The following is a 21,243-nucleotide window of genomic DNA, read 5'->3' as shown; positions in this document are numbered from 1 at the left end:
GGGCGGTAGCGGGAGGGAAGCGGGGAAGCGCTCGCCAGCCAATCGCGTGCGCCGTGCCCAACGTGGGTTGCTGACGCAACGCCTCCCCGAAGCCTATAGCAGTGCGGCACTGGACGGGCCGTCCTCCCCCTTCTCTCCCACCCCACTCGCTTCCATCTCCGCGGTCTCCCCGGTCTCCCCTCCCACCCCCTACCCCTCCTCCGCCAGCCGCGTCCTCCCGGGCTCGGTGAGGAACTGTTCCTGGAGGAGCCGCGGGACGCCGAAACCAGCCAATGGGAAGAGGCGAGACGCGGAGATTGGCACGGTGGATGGGAAGGTCGGTGGGAAGGAGAGGCGGCGGGGCCGGGCTGTCAGTCAAAGTAACGTGGGGCCGGCGAGGGTGCGCGCGGGCGGGCGCGCGCGAGCGGGAGGGACCGGCGGGCGTGCGGTCGCGGAAGCTGGGGGCTAGAGTTTGCAAAAATCCTGCCACTTGTTCACTTTTCCCTTTAATGGAAATCCTCAGATCTCGGTGAAAGTAACTCAGACTATCCGCGCAGTTTCTTATGGGGAGGGCGGGGGGTTGACAGTTGGAACCAAATGCGTCTTTCAGTGCTTGCCCCTTGTTTGATGCTCCTCTTTTGAAAGTGAGGTCACATTCAAAAATTTCTCTGAGGATTGTTTTTCCTTGAGCTGCCTTTTCGTGAGAAGGAGTGGACTGTGCACTTGGTGGAAAATGCGGCAGCGCGTTGGTTGGCGTACATTCCCTGGCCGTCTAAGACTAGGCTTTTTATGCTCACGCCCCCCTTTGCACCCAAGGTGGTAGGGATTGGCTTTTATTGGAGCATTTCAAACGACTTTGCAAAAAGGTAGGCCTGCCTTCGTTTGGCGGGAAGGATACCCTAAGGTGCTCGCAGGGTAAGGCACGCGCGTCCTAGTCGCAGATGCGAGGCTTTTGCCCGCGGCTTGGACTCTCTGGCCGGTCCTTGTCTTCGACTTCGCTGTCTTGGGGTTAGGGGGCTGCCGAGATTTTTAGGGGCCTCTCAGCAACATGACCACGAGTCTGTTTCCAATTACTAAAAACAAAGGGAGACAATGGTATAAACCAGCTTTGAGACCTGGAAACCTGCCTTGCCCGCCCTTACCCCCATATTTGGGGGGGGTACCCCAAGGCTGAGCGACGTAAGAAGCTAAATGGGGAAGCGTTGGGTACATGGTGTGGCTAAAATTCTTGTGAGTGGAACTTTACTTAAAAGGTATTTTGAGATTTTTAATAAATGGGGCATATTGTGTAAATCTCCCGTTTTTGTCTACTTCTCTAAATACACCACACAGCAGAAAATCTTCAGTGTTGCCCCATTTATAATTTTGTTTAAAGAACAGTTAGGCTGAGCTATTTCCACACGATTGGTGAGTGAATAATGCTGTTGTAGCCAAACGGTGGTGAGTTCTTCCGTAAGAAAGACACATCTTTGACAAGCAGTCATCCTACGTTGGAATATACATAAACAGGTTTTGGGTGTTAATAACCCCCACGTTCTCATTATTTTACTTTCAAGGGACTTATGGAAAGACTTTATTTAAAGAGAAATACATTTTGTTTGAAGATTTGCTTTCTCAGAGACCTTTTCCTTGAAATATTAAAAGAATCATTTTAGATAATACATTTCACTGTTGGAGTTGTTTTTAAATATGCATGATATTGATTTGTCTATAATTGCATCAATCCCAAATATCAATTATAAATGAAAAATTAAAGGATCAATTTTAGCCAGCCTGTAGAAGTCCACAGTAAATTCTTAAACAAGTTCGGTATGTGGTTTTGCAGTGCTCTCATTAAGTGGGGTTGGGGAGGGGGTTATAGTATTCATTTTGCTCACATGAAGAATAAAAAGGAAGCAAGCAGTGTCCCTCTTTCCTAAGTTAAACTGAGTGATGACTGGAGCATGCTTGTTCCATCTATAGGACTTTTTGAAATAATACGATTCACGGGCAACTAAGCTTTGTCTTTTGGCAACCTGTGTTCCTTGAAATCTTCATCTAGAGACTGGGCCCGGTATGTCAGTCTGTGGTCAGTTCGTCCCCTAATCAGCTGCAGGACTGTGGAGAAGAAACTTGGATGCCGCAAATATGCCTGTGCATGCTGGGCCAGCTGGGGCAACTGACACTTCTCCCTGGCTTACTCAAGCTTTACTTTGATTTACTGGCACACACTGGTAATTGGGTTTAAACAGAGAAATTAGAACGGTGTATTTTGAGACAGGAGCCTTCTGAATTCCCTATAATGTACTATCTAGAGAAAAGAAAGAGTAATTTTAAAATTGGAAGACCTTTAACTGTATGCTTAAAGATGGTTGGTTTTCGAGGGCATCCATCCTCCTTGACAGAGGGAGAAGGCTGGGCCCCTTTTCAAGGTCATATTTTCTCGGTGATTATCATGCTGTAATAATTATACTACAAAACTCTCATCAAACTGCATTACAAATGATGGTATTTAAACAATCAAGTAGCTTTAATCTTATGTTCTAAATAAATAATATATGTGCAGATTGTCTACAGCCTGTTTAAAAGAAAATAATCCTACTCATGAAATCTATCTTTTCGTTTTCTATATAAAGTCTGTTAACCATAATCTTTTTTACCTTTAACATATTCATATGTTGATGATGTTTTTACATGAAATGATATTAAGTACTCCGTTTCCATAGAAAATTATCTCTGAAAAAAAAAAATCCCCTTTTTATCCTCTGCAAAGAAACAAGAAAATTGCCAGATTGTTTATTTTATCGTTGATGCATGTATGGGTATATTTCCATTCATTTGTTGCTGACTATCAAATTTTCAACTCAACCAGTGGCTTAAGTCACTACAAAAACTAGATGTTCTATATTGTATACATTCTAGACATAATAGAAAAATGTTTGGATGCTGGTCATAGAAATCATGCATCTTTTAAATCTATTACTTTTCTATTTGAAATGAGTATGACGGTTTCTGAAGGTCACTTGTTATTTTCTCTTTCTTTTAGCTGTGAGTTACTGCTTATGCATTTTCTCATTGGACTTTTTCTTAAATGAGAGTTTTCTTAAACCTGAGAATGTAGGGTCCAGAAGAATTTTCCCAGCATTGCTTTATAACTTTTCCCCTCAGTCCTTTACCAAAGAAAAGAGCAGGATGGGCGTGGAATATGGAGAAGAGAAAGCAAAGAAAGAAAAAAAAAAAATCAGTAGCAGATCCTGCAGCAGTAAAACCTCAAATAAAATCACATCCAAAGAATCTCTTGCGGTTTCACACAATATGGTAAAATTAGAGATTGCAGGAAACCAACTAAATTAAACTGAGAGCATTTGAAGAGAAACGAGTAGAGTTTATGAAAATGACACGTTGACTGACCAGTATACTTTTTTATCAACAATTTCTTTGTTAAGATGCAGATCAAAGGAACCTGCATATGTTTTCATTTTGTTCTAACTAGAAAATTACATCCAGATGTTTAATAGGCATTTGGTTGGTTTTTCAGCATTGATTAGATATGTTGGTTCTGTTTGCTTACAAGTGTAGCCGGATCATTAGCTAATGCAAAGAAATGTTTGCTGTGAGTTGCTAATTAGGGCTTTTGGAAACCCTCCATGCTCAAGAACAATTTGTACAGTGGCCAGATGAACTTGAGGGACTTGAGGAAGTTGTTTTCTCTTCTCTGTCAGGGTGGGGAGGAGCAGACAGTCCCATTCCCTAATCTCCCTTTGCCTACGGGGATTGGGATGCTATCCCTGAGGATTAGAGTGCAAATAAATTAAGAAGAGACCACACAGGCACTCCCAAACACAGAGATAAATGTGCCTTTTCTGGAACCACCACCACCATGTTGTCTTGGTTGTGTGTGTGGTGGGGGGCGGAAAGCGAACATCTAAAATGCTGAACAGTAACATGAGGAAGATGCTCAGTGCTAATGTTATCAAATACACAGCCTTTTTAAGTATACTTTAGAGACAGATGGGAAAGCCCTTTATGATAAACGAGTGTACTTGAATTCATTACTGTAGTACTTATAATTAAAAATGTCTCCTTTGCAATTGCATTTACTTCTATGGGGTACAAGAGCTTTGGAAATGGAAGGCTGGGCTAGGGAAAGGGACAGAGGGAGTGGAATTTTGGAGCCAAGGATGAGCCTGGGAGGAAATGCAGTGTTTACTTTCACAGCCACTCATTTGTTGACCTTGTTAAGGCCCCCAAACTTGTAGGAGATTAGCTATTCACATGGTATTCAAATAAACTGTTTGAGAAGTGAGGCACTAGGCAGATACGCTTCTTAATTGGCCAATCACATTTTTTAAAACATTTGGCCTGCAGAAGAACACCACCTTGGTGGAGGCTGAACTTCTGTTTATTTAAGTCTATATTTCTAGAGCGGTACCAGTCCAAAATAGCATGCGTCCGTAAGCCGTTACAGAAGTGCACCCACAAATGCCGCTGAAGCCTGTTCTCCTGCATATATATTGATGACCCCTTCTAGGCCTGTTTACATCTTATGCACATGGATGGCACACTCCCATGTGTTCACGTAGATTCATGATTAGTTTTCCTTGAAATCGTTCAAGCAGAGGACCTTTCTGTCAGAGCTCTCCCAGGTCCTTGTGGACTTGATAAGCGGAGAGTATTCTGGGGCAAAATCAGGTATTTCCTGGAGCTCAGAGCATAATATGCCAATGTGTCTCAGTGAAGTTAGCAAGCCCCTGCCTTTTTTAACCAACTCTAAAGTTTTGTTTGTTTGTTTGTTTTTGACAGAGAGTGAGAGAAGACAGGCAGGGGGAGTGGCACTCAGAAAGATAGGGACTCGATCCCATGACCCTGAGATCAGGAGCCCAACTGAAGGCAGACGCCCTACTGACTAAGCCACTCAGACACCCCTAACCCATTCTAAAGACTGATAAAAGTTGAGATAATACACTTTAAAAAAAAAAAAAATTCTTTCAGTTTAGCCTTTAGCTCAACAGAAGCCACAGAGTCATTGGGTAGGCAAAAGGAAGTTAAAGGAAGCATCTTTGCTGATCCTTTCTACATGTTCACATAAAACAAGAGCTGACCTTGACCCCTGAATGCTGTCTGTGATGACCCACCATGCTGCAGACTCTGGACTTGCTAGATCAACATTAAACCAGGACACCTCTCCTTTGATCTTAAAAGCTTTTGCTTTGGCAGTATTGTTTAAGTACCTCTTCTTCTTGAAACTAGCAATTGCTTTGAAGAGTTGAAGCTGGAGTTCAGCTAATCTGTGGTCTCTTGGTGTTCCTTATGGTGAAGGCAGGTGAACTCTGGGAATAGATAAGGAGCTAGAATGCTAGACAGTATTCCGGATGTCTTTGCAGTCTCTAGAATGGAAATTCTAGGTCTAGATGAACAAGTCAAATGATATAAATACAGAATGTTGGGAAATTTCACAAAACAACTGGACTGGGCTCTTTAGAAAGTCAATGTTAGGGGTACCTGCCTGGCTTGGTCATTAGAGCGTGAAACTCTAAATCTCAGGGTCCTGAGTTCAAGCCCTAAGTTGAGTGTGGAGCCTACTTTAAAATAAACAAACAAACAAACAAAAACAAATAAAAATGAAAAGCCAGAGTTATGGATGTAGGGAAGGAAATGGGGAGGACCGTTCCCTAAAAACAAAGGCATATGATGGAAATGTACTATGTGAATCCTTATTGGCTCCTTGTTAAAAAACAAAAACAGAAAAACCCCGACAACTATGTAGGACTTTCTTGGGCAGTTTGAATGTGGACTAGATATTAGGTAATATGGAATCATGGTTAATTTTCTTGATGTGAGAAGATTGTGGTTGTGGAGGAGGATGTTGTTCTGAGAAGATTCTTGGTAAAGACTGCCACTTTGAATATGTCTGCAACCTCAAATAAAAAGTATGAGTGCAGAAAGAGAAAGCAAATTTGCTAAAGGGTGTTCGGTCACAGAATTTAGGGATAGAATCTGTCACTCCTTTAGTATTTCAACTTTTCTGTATATTTGAAATATTTCATGATAAAAAGTGAGAAAACCATTTCAGGGTTAATGTTACAGTTTTTTTCTTCATGTGCCAAAATGGAAATTTCCTTTGTAGTTAAAAGATTGATGCGTGATGTTTCCAGATTTAAAAAGTATGAGAAAATGGTATTGTGTTTATTTGTTTTTTTTCCTCTGGTCATGGAAAAGCTGTCGACTAATAACCAAAGGATTACCCATTGCACTCTAGATCTTTTAGTTCTTTTATTATTTATGTTATTTTTGTTTGTTTTCTCTATAGTCTCAAATGACCCTTAGTATCAATTAATATGAAATGGAAATCTTTAAATAAATTAATTAATTACATAAGCAATCTTCTCATGCATCCTTTTGTGGGCCATCAAGCTCAGAATTACCAGAAAATCTACTATAAAACAAAAAGAAAACTTTATTAAAAATAAGGTAGCAGCAAATAAATTTTAATTTCTTCATTCCCATTATAAATAGTGGTTCTACTGCCCTTTTCATTGCTTGAGCCTCACAGTGAAATTTATAAATTATTGGTTTGATTTTGGAATTTCCTTAATGTTTTGAAAGACAATGCTGAAACAGATGATTGCTCTGTCTGCTAAGCTTTGAATATTAATTTTAAAAGAAATGAAAATAGCACTAAATCTCGGACACTGATGTTATGCTTATCTAGAATCACAGAGCCATATATCTATGATATGCTAATAAATAAATAGTTTCCCCAAAAATTCATGAGAAGGGACAAGTGTAATCCAAGAGTTGACAGTTGGAAGGTCCCATCTCTCTTTTCTTTTTCTTTCATCTTAGCTGTTGCGTGTGTTTTTGTTTTTCCTATCACCATTATGTTTATTGAAAGGAAAAATTTCTGTGACAGTGGTAAGCAGATTCTGGTTCGTGTGTGAACAGATTAAATCCACAACTTTGTGCAAAAAAAACTTGAGTACCTTACGGGGAGCCGAATAGGAAGATAGAGGGAAACCGGGACTTTTCACACACGGACCAATCTGTCCACCCAATATTTCTAGCCACCATCCACCTAAGCAACAGTTGAGTAAAATGAAAATGATAAAAATTACAGCTTCATCCTAGCAGAAAAATCCCCTAGGGGACAGAGTTACCATTCTGGTTTTCCCCATTCACAGCCTCCGCACTTCAGAAGAACTGACAAGCTACAATTGGCACTTGGAAAAGTGTTACAAAACACTGACAAGTATTAGAGGAATGTTGATTAATGTAAACAGCCTGCCTCAAGGAATCATACCTTTTGTAGGAAAAATGATTTTCCACTTTGCATTTCTAAAGAGACAGGTATCTCCGGGTAACTCCAGGGAGGGTTTCAAGAAGTTATTTGCCTTTGTTGGGGAGAAGGAGTGTTGTCATATTTACATCTTTAATTTCTGAAATCTCGGAAAAGTCAATTGATACATTAAAGAGTCAACTGGTCTTAAAAAGGAAAGAAATTCAGACACATGCTACAACGTGGAACAGCCTATAGAACATTATGTAGAACAATAAGCCAGACCCAAAGACAACTACTGTATGATTCCATGCAGAGTAGGACGAGGAGGCATGCAGAGTAAGCAAATTCATGGAAGTTGCCAGGGGCTGGGAAGGGGAAGGAATGGGAGTTACTGCCTAATAGGTACAGAGGTCTCAGTCTTGCAGGATGTCCTCTGGATGGATGGTGATGGTGGCACCACAACCATGTGAATATACTTAATGCCACTGAACTGTGCTTAAAAAGGGTGAAGGGGCGCCTGAGTGGCTCAGTCGGTTAACATCCAGCTCCTGATCTCGGCTCAGGTCTTGATCTCAGTGTTGTGAGTTCGAGTCCCAGGTTGGACTCCATGCTGAGCGTGGGGTCTACTTAAAATTTTTTTTGAATTTAATTTAAAAAAATTGTTAAGGTGATACATTTTATGTTGTATGTATGTGTCCAATCTTCTTGAGTCAATAGGATTCCTTTCTTTGGTGGTACACCTATTTCACAGTGGATCCTCATCCTATTCATTTCCTAAATTTGTGCTTACCTTTATTTATTGAGCACTTACTATATGTGTCAGACATTCTTCTAAGTGCTTTGTTTCACTTCATTTGACCCTCACATCATTGCTACTGGCAAATGCCACCATCATCCATGTTTATTGAAAAGAAACCTGAAGCCCAGTACTTTCCCATAGTCACAGTTGGGAGGGCTGGTTTTGAACCCTGGCACCCAGGAGAGCTCACTCAGAGCCATGTCCCACAGCTGAGTACTTAGGTACTATTTCTCACTCTCCTCTCACTAGATCACATCTCTCATTGACCTACTGATAGAAAAAACATCTGTATGTATTTTGCCCACAAGCTTGGTAGAATTTCTCTTGGCACTTTGGAAGTAAAGTTGATACTTTTAAGAATTTATATTCCTGCAAGCAGAGCTAAGAGCTGCCTCAGGGCTCTGGAATTGTGCCCGCCAGCAGAGAAACGCAGCCACTATCAGTCGAGTGCTTTCTGACAGCACCCAATCCATACCCCAAATTGCAACAGCAACAAAGAAAGACAGGCTCTGTAGCAGAGGAATGAGGGAGACCGTGAGTCTTAACTCGATTAGGACAGGAGGGCAACGTGTTCTTATTTACAGCTTCACAAATGATAACATTTTTAAAAATAAAAATACAAAATTAGGGGAGCCCTAGCTCGTTCTGTGGTTAATAGTGGTTCGAGATGTCCTGATGACAGCAGACCTGTAGTCAGGGCCCTGGTAACACGTCTGGAAACATTTGTCCTGTTGAATGTGAATGGATTTATTTCTAGCCTCCAAAGCCCTCTTAAAATCAATGGCTTTCAAGGATCTTTGACCACGAACCATAGTAAGAAATACAATTTTTAAACTCTCAGTCTAGTTCTCTGTCTTGCCCACATGCACATGCACGTACACACAAGTCATAAGCACATGTTGCGACATCTGGTTTACAAACACTGCTTTGAATTATGCAGTCATACCTAGTGAGGGTTCTCCAGAGAAACCAAACCAGTAGGGGACTGAAGTTAGGAACTGGCCCATACAGTAACGGAGGCTGAGAAGTCCCATCATTTGCTATTGGCAAGTTAGAGAACCAAGACAGCTGGTGATATTATCCAGTTCAGATCACTGGTATCAGTTTTGGAGTCTGGAGGTAAGAGGACCAGGAGCTTCACATCCCAGCTCAAGAAAAGAGGAGAGTTTGCCATTCCTCCTCCTTTTTATTTTATTTGGGGGCCCCTAATGGATTAAATGATGCCCACTTGCAGTAGTGAGGACAATCTTCTTTACTCAGGCTACTGAATCAAACGCTCATCTTCAGACACACACTCACAGACACACCAGAAATAATGTTTTACCAGCTATCTGAGCATCCCTTAGCCCAGTTAAATTGACATAAAGTGAAACATCACAGCTATAGAATTTTTATATTTGATTAACACCTCTGACTTATGGAAAGTCATTAACCCCAAAACTATAATCAAGAACATTAGATTGTTTCTTTCCTTTACACTTCTTAACAATGGTAAATCGTAATCCCTGCCTTAAAGTCAGTCGGTTCCAAATCAATAGGATTCAAGGCACTTCGGGGAATTTCCTGCATATCCTTTTGTCACTCCCTGCCCTGCTAGCACTTTTCTGCCTCCTCCTCTCCCTTCTCTGCATCCCCATCCTAGCGCCCACATCCCAGGGTACCCCTCACCTACCTCCTGCCTCACCCATATGCCCAAACCTAGAAATAAACAAACAAAAAGAACAAACATATAACAAAAAGAGTACCAGGCTCAGAGATGGAAGGTCCTGAAATGGAAATCCTATCTGCTTCTTACTATATGAGCTTGGCCAAACCATTTCCCCTCTCTGGGCCAGTTTCCTCACTTATAAAATCAGGATGATAGCACCAGGTTTCTCATGGTGGTTGCTAGACTGAATGAGATGAGCCAAGACAACAGTATATTCCTTAACACAGCGGTTGGCCCTAACAGTCTTGTTCCCTTTCCCTTTTTCTCCGGGTGCTTGATGAAGCCCCTACCCTAGCAGCTGGGGAAGTACCACCCCTGCTACAATGTGGCCTGGTCAGTGGCTCCTGGTGTTTCTTGGGGACAGGTTAAGTGGATCTCAGGGAAAGGCAGGAGCCACTGACCTTGAATGTCCTCCCCCCAACCCCCCACTGCTACATTCCTAGGCTGTTTCATCCTCAAGAAGAAATAACAGTAATACACCTATCTTTTTGGAGGTTAAAAATGGAATTTGGGGTGGGAGGGCTATGAAATATGATGAACAACAGTTCATCACAACATACGACAATTGCTTTGGGTGGCTAAATGCCCCTGGTTGCCCCTTTAGATAATATAATAAGAAAAAAATGTGGCTAACCAGTGAGAGCTTAATGGAATTAGGTCTCACATATGCTCCTCTTGAATGTCACGTCATCTCATCCCATAGATACAAAGTTGTGTGTTGGAAAGACCTTGAGAAACACATATAGAAATTAGGAAGTCATTTAGATATTAGTGGAACTTTTTTAGGAGTATAGTCTGGTCCAGGATTATTTTTGGGGGGAGCTAACACTTCTCTGGAAGAGAGTTTCCTTTCACATCATCTATTTTATTTTATTTTTTAAAAAAGATTTTATTTATTTATTTGACAGAGATAGAGAGCACAAGTTAGCAGAGCGGCAGGCAGAAGGAGAGAGAGAAGCAAGCTCTCTGTTGAGCAGGGAGCCTGCTGGGTGGCTCCATCGCAGGACCCTAGAATCATGACCTGAGCCAAAGGCAGCCGCTTAACCAGCTGAACCACCCAGGTGCCCCTCACATCATCTATTTTATTAGCAATGGCAAAGGTCTCTCAAATCTGTGAATAAGGTTTAGTGAGAATTGATGAGCCCCGTCTAAGTAAGAATCCTAATGGCTGTGGGTTGCTGTTATATGGTAGAAGTCAAACTCAATTATCTTTAAATTCAACAATTCTGTGTCTACCAAGAGACTCTTTAGGACCTCTTCTATGTGTCTTTCTTCATTTGAAATCTTTCATTTGAAATCAGGCCTACTTTAGAAAGACGGAAAACATTGAAATATAAAACCTGTGTTTATGAGAAGAGTGAAAGAAAGGAAGGAGTTTTTCTCTCTAGGTGTGGCTATTTCCAGTCCGGGAAAATTAGACCATCAGGTAACCAATCTAGGCTACTCAAATTAGGGTCAAAAAAAGAAAAAGAAAAAGAACCTTATGATTTATAAAACCTAAGACGTTTAGCATTGTGGTATACGAAGACCAATCCTACCAGCTTTCCCTCCCCCACGGCAGCCATTTCAGGAAAAGTTCTGTTTGGGAAGATAGAACAAAGCCTATCTTTATGCTGTTAACAGTACTGGGCTCCCAGGATTGGAGGAGGGGAGATGGAGAAGGAATAATGAACAAGCAGGAGGTGGTACTTAGTTCTCAAATTTCACTCAATAAGAAATTCCTTCTCAGTAAGAATTCCATCAGAGTAAAATGGGAAGGCATATTAAGGATTTGCAGTCTGTCAACTGTTATCCAATGTCTTCAAACAGGTCCTTTGAAATACACCCCTCTTTTTCAGTTAGCGTGTTCACATAATAATATGTTTGTTCACAAGCATTAGGATGACAATGGGCTGGAAGGCCCATAACTGTACTGGGCTAGAATTAGAAGATTCTTTTCTAAGTATGAAATATTCTCATTTCCATCATCCCTTTGGGTTGAGTAGAGCAGCCAAGATGGTGATGGGGAGAGGTGTGGTGGTTGGGGGGGGGGTGTTATTGTGAGTAGAAGGTTAAGGCTGAGAATGTTTGTTTCCAGTGCAATAAGCACCTTCTTTCTGTGAGTTCTATCATTCACGTATCTTGAAAATGTCCTGATAGGACAGGATACTGTATAGTTCCCTAATCTCAACAGATATCCAATAAGAATCTCAAGCTAAATTTAGTTTCACCGAGTTTAGCTCAGTGGTCTATGTAGAAAGCAAAAGCAACAGTTCTTCCATATGTAAAAGGAATCAGTAGGGAAATATCCTCTTGTTAGGACCCAGAAAAGTGCAAATCATTTACAGTTTGGTAGTGATGGCCCCTAGCAAGCCTTTAAAGCCAGTGGAACTTTGGTGGAGCAGGGTTTTTTCCCCAGCAACAACAACTCTTTGGGGCTAAAGCCCTATTCATGAAGCTCATAGACCTCATACTGTGGCCTTTTGGTCCTCAGTAGGCAGACATTTTCTATTTCCTTAATTATTAAGACTTAGCTGCCCCACTTCTCATTTTGGGGGTGGTTAATGGAAGTTAAAAATGTTTGAAGCATAATCCATTTCAGGCAACAAGTTATCAACCAATGTGTTTATTTAGATATACACTAAAAATATAATTCTCTTCTCGACCTTAAAGACATAAGGAACTATGTAAAAGTCAATTCTTCTGTCAGGGAGTTTAAGTATAACTGGGAAATAAAAGCTAGTACTTTAAACGATAAGTAATAAGAATAAACCAGTAAGATAATCCATGCTGGTGTTCAGCTGGGTGTTAACATTCATTGAGCCTTGTACAAAATAGAGGAGCCATGTGCCTGGACATGGTCTGAAGGCCTTCAGTATCTCATGTTGGGGACGCAGATTCTCTCGGCTAGCACTGAACCTGGATGCTACTATCCTCTTGGCAGGGAAACGGAATACTGACATGACTCTCTCATACAAATTAAGACTAAAATTTACCACCAGAAAGTAACTCTTATATTTATACAATCTTGAATATTGTACAATTGTGTACATTTTCATGAAAAATAATCTGGCTATTAAGCTATGCCTGGGTGACTGTTTCTGAGCATTTCCAATAATTGTTTTCTACTCATTAATTCTTTCCAAACGCTCACTTAGCACTAAAGGTGTAAAAACTAATGGGATGAAAACTTAAGTTAAAAAATTATATCCATTAACTTAGTCTGCAGTTGGTAGAGAGAGGGCCAGGGAAGACAGTCATTACTCTGTTGTAGCAATGAATTACTTGGGCCCAGCTCCTGAAACAGTAGCATTCCCTGAAGCATAGTTTGGACACCTTTCAAACTATAGCAGTGATCAGACGGAATTTCAGTACCTTCCTGTTGAAGGAAGATGCCTTTTGACACCTTGTAGTCCCCATTATCATCATTAACACCTTCTAACCATTGTTTCTGAGTTCACTGTTCTGAGTACTTCGCATATGAATTCATCTGTTCCTCACGGTGACTCTGAAGTCAATACTGTTATCACCTTTGATGGTTAATTTCATGCGTCATCTTGACTGGACTAAGGGGGAATGCCCAGAGAGCTGGTAAAACATTATTTCTGGGCCTAACTGGGGCAGGATTTCAGGAAGGGATTAGCATTTGAAACAGACTAAGTGAAGAAGTTTGCTCTCACTGGTGTGAATGGATATCATCCAGTCAGCAAGGGCCTTGAATAGAACAACAAAGGTAGAAGGGCAAATTTGCTCTTCCATTAATCTGAGACATGCATCTTCTCCTGCCCTCTGACAGCACTGCTGGTCCTCAGACTCTGGCTGGGATTTACACTGTCACCATTCCCACCACTCCTACCACGGTTTCAATCCTTGTTCACTCTTCGTCCTTCAACTGAGAGTTACACCATCAACTCTCTTGGTTCTTGGGCTTTTAGAATCTGACTGAATGACACCACTGGCTTTGGCTTGTAAGCGACCTTCTCAGCCTCCATAATCACAGGAGCCATTGCCTGTAATAATGCTCTCCCTCCCACCGCATATGTCCCATTGGTTCTGTTTCTGTAGAGAACTCTGATGAATACATCTCTGTTCACAAATGGGAAACTGAGCCCCAAATCTCACAGAGGCAGGGCCATGTTACAGACAGCGTACTTAGCCCAAATGTCTGATGCCTCTTGGGTGAATTACTGACCACCCCTTCAGCTAAGCCTAACCTCTGGGTTTAACTGAAGGAGCTGGACTCAGAGTAGTCCAGTTTGGAGATGTTGGGACTTCCTGTCAGCCAGAAGCATCAGAAAAAAGGAAGAGCTCTCCCCTAAGCTCACCAACAGCAGCAATGTGGTAGTGGCACGTTTTGGGCCAGGTATAAGATTTGTTAGGATGATCAATGTCTGCACGGATTCTTCCCTGGCATCTTTTTTTTCTTTCCTTTTCTTTTCTTTTTCACTAAGCTTTCTTTCTTTCTTTAATTTGACAGATCACAAGTAGGCAGAGAGGAGGCAGCAGGCTCCCCACTGAGCAGAGAACCTGATGCTGGGCTCGATCCCAGGACCCTGAAATCATGACCCGAGCCAAAGGCAAAGGCTTTAACCCACTGAGCCACCCAGGTACCCCTAAGCTTTTTATTTTAATTCCAGTGTTTTTTCTTCACTTTTCACCCTTAAGGAAATCAAGACAGCTTATAGCAAGTCTTGTTCTTTCCAAGGGCCTCACAGTGTCTTTTTGGACTTAGTTTGGGTGAATAAATGTGGGCTTTACCTGGAGAGCATGCCTGGTAGTACTTGTAGGAAAGGGAATTCCATCCCCTCTTATCACAAATGATAACTCTATGCGAGTCTGGGAGGAGTCCCATTTCTGCCCCCTCTCTACCCTATTCATGGCTACCTTTCTCTCCATCCTCCATTCTCTCAGTATGCTCATCTGGGCCACACATTTTTGGTCGATGTTTTTACTGTTCATTAAAGTTCAGAAATCATGCCCATCTTTCTCTTTTTCTCACTGCCATCATGAAAGGCCAGTTGTCTTCCTGGTGCATTCTGAGGGTGCATAGACTAAGGTGGTAAAGGCAAGTGGGAAACCTTGTTTACAGGTCCTGGCCTTGGCCCCATCTTCCTCTACAAATGTACCAGACATGCACTAATTTGGAGAAGGGGCATAAGGGGGAGCTAGATAGTACGCTTGCCCACCTAGTTCTTTCTTCCCCTTTTGGCTCTTGTTCAGGGTGTGTCTGTTATCTCCATCCAGCAAAGATCCCTGGGGAACTAGACAAGGCGGGGATAGGAACTGTATGTCAGTCCTCTCCCCTGAACTTCTCATATCAGGAGGACAATGCTAGGTAATGCTACCGCTTCAATATTAGTGACTGACACAAGCTGAGGGAGGAGAAGCAAAGATATATGGTCCCAATAGGGCCCACGAATGGACTGGTTGTACCTTTGTCAATATTGAATCAAGAGCTATAAAATATTTCATCTTCTGTAAGCTAATAATCTCACTGCTGGAACTGTGTCCCGAGGAAACAGTTCAAAGTAAGACAAGATAATGGTAGGTATACAGTGCCCAGACCTTAGTTTCTAAATACCATTATCTAATATAAGATATAAGAGATCCTTGGAGAAATGGCTGATTCAGATCTGGGGCAGAGAAACCTTTTGTTGTTAGCAGATGAGCAGTTTTGAGTGGCTAGGTAGTGAATTGTACTTTAGATTGAGTTTGAGGTACCTGGGAGATAGCTACAGGTGTTCGGTGGGTACTACACGGATAATGGATGTGGATGTAGTTCTGCGTAGACATGGAGATAGAGATATAGACGGATTGCAGATTGGTAAGAGGGCCCACCCAGCAGTTCCTCCATCACTTTGGAGAAAAATTCTGTTGGGTGCTTAATAAAAATTACATTTTTCTGGATCCCACCTCAGGGAGTAGAACAACTGCATTCTTTTTAAAATATTTTTTTATTTATTCATTTGACAGAGAACACAAACAGGGGAAGTGTCAGGATGAGGGAGAGGGAGAAGCAGGCTGCCCACCGAGCAGGGAGCCCAACGTGGGGCTCAATCCAAGGACCCTGGCATCATCACTCAAGCCGAAGGCAGACTCTCAACCGACTGAGTCACTCAGGTCACCCAAACAACTGCATTTTTATGATATTCCCCAAATCATTTTTTGAAGCATATGTCAGTCTACGAAATATTTAAAGGATTGTGAGTATGCAAGGAGCTGTTGTGGGAAATTGAGAAGAGTTAGAGAAGCACGAGAAGACATAACCCTGGGTCATATAGCGCCACGTGGCCATGAAACAGAGTTTCCCTGTGAAGCCCTGGCCAATGTTGTTGAGAGGGATACTGAAAGCATAAATGTAAAAAGGAAAACAACAGAAGACAGGAGAAAATACACATTAAATTTTTCCCAGTCACAAGGTAGAGACTTTGTAAACATATAAGCAAAGGAAGGAAACAGTATGGCCAGGTTTGACTTCATGAATGTTAAATATTTCAGTATGTCAAAAAAAAAAAAAAAAAAAACCACAACATACACACATAAAAAAGTTAGAATAGGCAATTCCCAAAGAAAATAAAATTGTCTATATATGAAAAAATGTGTGTTAAATCATATTAAAAATGCTTTTTTTTTTTTTTAAAGGAGGGACTGCACTCAACATGGGGCTCAAACAACCCCAAGATTAAAAATTATGTGCTCTACCAACTGAGCCAACCAGGTGCACCTAAAAATGTGATTTTTATTTTTATTATTTCTTAAATGACTTTTGAAAAAAATCCACATATAACTGAGATCATGCAGTACTTGTTTTTCTCTGACTTATTTCACTTGGCTCAGTGCCTGCAATTCCACTTTTTTTTTCAAGATTTTGTTGAGAGAGAGAGAGAGCACACACAGGAGTTGGGGAAGGGGCAGAGGGAGAAGGAGAAGCAGACTCCTTGCTGAGCAGGAAGCCCAACTCTGGGCTCGATCTGCACTGTGAGATATCGACTTGAGCCAAAGGCAGACTCTTAACCACCCAGGTGCCCTCTGAAATGGCACTTTTAACTCCTCAAATTGGCAACTACTTTCTACCAAAATATATGGTAATGCTGTGGCATAGAGAATAGGGAATAAGCAAAGCCACCTGTTAGTAGAATGCGTTTGGTACAATTTTTCTGAAATGCATTTGGAAGAATATATCAAAAAGAAAATACTCCTACCCTTCGAAATCAATTCTGCTTCTAGGAACGTCTCTTTTACATTTATGTAAAAAGATGTTCCTTCCAGTATTATTGATAATATCAACAAACTGGAAACAACTAGAGTATGCAACAGCAGTGATTTGGTTCAATAAATTATGGAAGTCACATAATGCTATATTTTTTTCTTTCTTTTTTTTTTTTTTTAAAGATTTTATTTATTTTAGAGAGAGAGCATGCAAGAGAGCAGAGGTGGAAGGGCAGAGGGAAAGTGAAACAGAATCTCAAGCAGACTCGTGGCTAAACACAGAGCCCAACATGGGGCTTGATCTCACCCTGAGATCATGACCTGAGCCAAAACCAAGAGTTGGATGCTTAACCAACTGAGCCACCCAGGTACCCCATTGCTGTATTTTCTAAAGCTTTTACAAAACATGCTTTAGTAAAAGGATCCCAAACCTGGGAGCCAAGCAGTAACAGAAGTGAGTGAAGTAGTCTGGATATAAAATAGAGACATGGAGAAGAGAAGGATTGTTTTACTTTCCTCCTAACCCTACTATTTATCATTATTATTATTTTTTTTAAGAACGGAAATGAAATTAGGCATAGTAGCTGCAGCCTCAGAGGGAGAACAATGGAGTAGTGGAGACTTAAGTTGAGAGCACAGGCCCCATCTCACAGGATTCACCATTCCTCAGCTCCGCTTGGTTGACCATTGTATGAGCCAATCAGACGTCTTCATTGACTATCAATTTATAACTTTTGCTTTAAAATTTTTATTGGCAAGAAAGTGTATATAATTATTAAGTGAAAAAAGTACATAATGCAATAGTATTTGATATTAGTATATCATAGGATGGTATTGAATTGGGTAGTATGTGTGTGCATATCTTAGCATATGCCCAGAAAAAAGCCTGGAAGGAAATAAAACAAAATATGGCTTTATGTAGGTCTTATGATCAAGGCTGTTTTAATTCTTTTGTTTGCATTTTTAATATTTTTCATAACAAATGCATGCATACTACTTCTAAAAACACCCAAAAAGGGGTTCCTGGCTGGCTCGATCAGAAGAAGATATAACTCTTGATCTCAGGGTCATGAGTTCAAGCCCCGACATTGGGCATGAGGCCTACATAAAAATAAATAAATAAATAATAATAAAAGCAACCAAATAAAATATCAAAAGCTTATTGTGGAAATACTGTGGCTGGAGTGTTGCGTTTCGTTTTGTTTTTTTCCCATAGGCTTGAGTTTTGACACCCAAGAGGAATATTTCTGAAAAGCTGGGCTGCAGACCTAACTCTAGCAGTAGTATTGTCAGCTCTTGACCCAGAGCTAGGTCTGATAGCCTGGTTATTTATTATTATTGTTGTTGTTGTTTAGTTGTTGTTTTGAGCTAGGTTTGATAGCCTGGTTATTTTATTATTATTGTTGTTATTGCTGGTTATTTATTATTATTGTTGTTGTTATTGATGTTGTTACTACTAGTATTTATTCTTTTGTTTTTTAAATGCTCATTGGCTTCTGGCAACCACATCACCTTTGCCAAGAAGTTTAAGGTAGTATGAACCAGAGAGAATTTGCCTGTTCCAAGTTTTGGGAAAAGTTCTGTTTCTTCACAGTTATAGATGTACACTTAATAAAGACAGCTATAGAAATAGACTATCTATTCAAGACCTCGCAGCGCTATTAGCTTAAATAGCACAAATCTTGCACTATACTTCCATTGTTCAAATGTCCTTATAAAATCGGTTATGAAAAGTTACTGTTCACACAGGTACATGGGCAGTCTTAAACAGTGATAAGTTGGCTCTTTTCCCCTGAGCTTGAGAACAGCGGCCGATTCACACTTTGCAAGTCAGGCCAACAAATCTAGCGAATGCAAATAGAGAGTTGGAAACCTGTGAACGCTTTTATTCCCTTCACAGAAGTATATAGCAAAATGGATTGCTTTGCAATTGTGAAGGAAAAAAAAAAAAAAGAACAGGGAAGCAAAGAAGAAAAGAATGTGTTGGCTTTGTCTGCAGTGGTTTGAGTAGAGGGTGTTTTTTTTGTTTTTTGGGTTTTTTTTTTTTTTTGGATGAAAAGTAGGATCTTAATGGGCGCTCAGTCAGTTCAGACAGCCTCTGAAAGCTCCTCTTGTCAGCTCCCTGGATAGAAAGACCCATTGTTTTCCAAATCTGAAGTTATCACTCTTCCCTTTATCCTTTCTTTTGGACCTTTTAGTGTGTTTGCTTTATCAGAATATTTTAATCCCTAATGTGGTGACTTGGTGTAATTTATCTCATTAAGCCTCTCCTATTTTCTTCTGTTTACATGACTAATATTATTGTGTTTTATAGAGCTTATACCAACAAGCCACTCCTTTGTCCCATTGTTTCAGCTCCAGGGCCAAAAATCAACAAATGAAGTTTTATCTTCCCAATCTTGGGCCTCACCTACTTGTCATTCAGTTTGTATAGATTGCATGGAGAGCATGTTCCTTTGAAAACAATGCAAGGATTCATTTTTATGACCTAAAAACAAACAATTACCATTCTCCAAAGGTCCTGGTCATCTCTCTTTATGAGTCTAGACTGGCACAGACTCAACGTATGAGGGGAATAAAAGCATATACTTCCTTGTGGGTGGAAAGCCCAAAGTCCCCTACTAATGACATCCTGCTCCCTAACTTGTATTTCTTTTGCGGTGCATAGAATATCCTAGAAGCAGAGAACCTGAGCACTGGAAGGCACCTAGTGGGGTTGTCTTGTCCAAACCCCTGCCCTTCTCCATGACTACACCCAAACGAGGCTCAGCCAGAAGAGGATCAGTCCTACTTTTAAGGCATATGAAGGAGGGCATTCTCTGAACTACTGATTTATTTTGAAATACCATGTCAGAAAATTCCTTTTCTAAAAATCCAGCCTAATAAATATTCCATTGTCATTTCCTCAATGACTTTTTCATTTCCAGATTGAAAACAAGTGGGTACTATCTTTAAGGAATCAACAACAATTTAATGAGCAATGATTTCCTACAAGACAGCAGGTCTCAAACTTTAGAGACCATTAGAATCACCTGGAGGCTTATTAAAAACATGGATTGCTGGACGCCAACCCTCAGAGTGTCTGATTATAGAGGTGGAGGAAGGCTTGAGAATTTGCGTTTCTAGCAGGTTCTCAGATAATGCTGATGCTGTTGGACCAGGGACCCCACTTTGAGAACTGCTGATTCTAGGACCTCTCAAGGAGAAATATGAGAGTAATTAGGAGGCAGAAACAAGTAGATTAACAACAAGTTAAGCAAGTTAACCTCCACATGGAAAGTGATGTTAAACAAATTAACCTCTACATAGAAAATGCTAAATGCCTATCAGAGAAGTTCTTTGCTGTCACAGAGCTCATCAGCTCAGAGGCCAGTGAGCGAAGCTGGCCATGAGCAGGAGTTTAGGATGTTAGCCGTGTGAGTATAGAGGAGGAACACAGCATTCAGGCTAGGTAGAAAACAGGCCCAAAAGGCTCTCTGCAAAACCAGAAGCCTGAGGAGTAATTCCCAAGTTGATTCTTCAGGAAGTGAAGGCATCCAGACAGAAGGGCAGAGGTGGCCTGGCTCTTCCAGCAGAAGGAAAGAGGCAGCAGGGAGTTTCATGGAGCAGCACGTCATTCAGTTTTCTCAAAGAAGGGGAGGGTGACAAATGAGGTGGTGATGACAGAGCTAGAGAGGTGGCCAGGGGCTAGATCAAGAAGGGACATCAGAGGGGCACCTGCCTGGCAACTCTTCATCTCAGGGTTGTAAATTCAAACCCCATGTTGGGTATAGAGATTACTTAAAATCATTTAAAAAGAGAGGGAGAGAGAGAGAGAGGAATGTCAGAGCAGGTTGCGGGAATTTGGCAATATTCTGAGGACCACTATTTGACATTGACTATAAGGACAATTTAATAAGGCTCCATATAAGGGGACATTTGAGATAAAAGAGAGTAGACAGCTATCTCCAGTGTTTATACTTCCTTCTTTCAAACTAGGACTCCTCTACCCAGTTTACTTTGGTTTTCAGCTGATGTCAGGTCTTGGCTAGCCTTCTAGCCTAGATATAGACAGAATTCCCTTTCCTTTTAATTCTGCTAAGAGATTTTGGAATTTCATAAAGGGGTTTATAAAGACACAAGGCAAACATAAAACCAAAGTGAACAAAGGTAATACAGAAGTTAGGTCTGGAAGTAAACAGACTAGGGGCTTCTAGCTTCATTGCTTGCTACCTATACTGCCTGGAGCATGCTACTTAACTCCTTGTGCCATAGTTTCTGTACTTAAACTGAGACTTAATTCCCTAAGAAGATCCCTAAGATCTTTTTGTG

The 21,243-nt window shown here is 41.1% G+C and overlaps 1 long non-coding RNA gene across 5 annotated transcripts in view; it reads left to right on the top strand.

Moving 5' to 3' along the window:
• Window positions 1-15: 15 nt before the first annotated feature.
• LOC101692157 overlaps window positions 16-21,243 on the top strand; it is a 159,674-nt gene continuing 138,446 nt past the window's right edge. The window contains exon 1 of one of the 5 annotated variants that reach the window (XR_006608212.1): window positions 16-316. This is a non-coding gene — a long non-coding RNA (uncharacterized LOC101692157). Of the gene's footprint in view, window positions 317-14,293; window positions 14,331-21,243 lie in introns of those variants that run through there. The other 4 variants (XR_006608211.1, XR_006608213.1, XR_006608210.1 and 1 more) reach the window with 4 other exon arrangements.

Source organism: Mustela putorius, unplaced genomic scaffold (genome assembly GCF_011764305.1).
Source record: "Mustela putorius furo isolate JIRA1106 unplaced genomic scaffold, ASM1176430v1.1 tig00000854_pilon_pilon_pilon, whole genome shotgun sequence".
Taxonomy (NCBI): Eukaryota; Metazoa; Chordata; class Mammalia; order Carnivora; family Mustelidae; genus Mustela; species Mustela putorius.
This window is presented reverse-complemented; position numbering and strand designations above follow the sequence as displayed.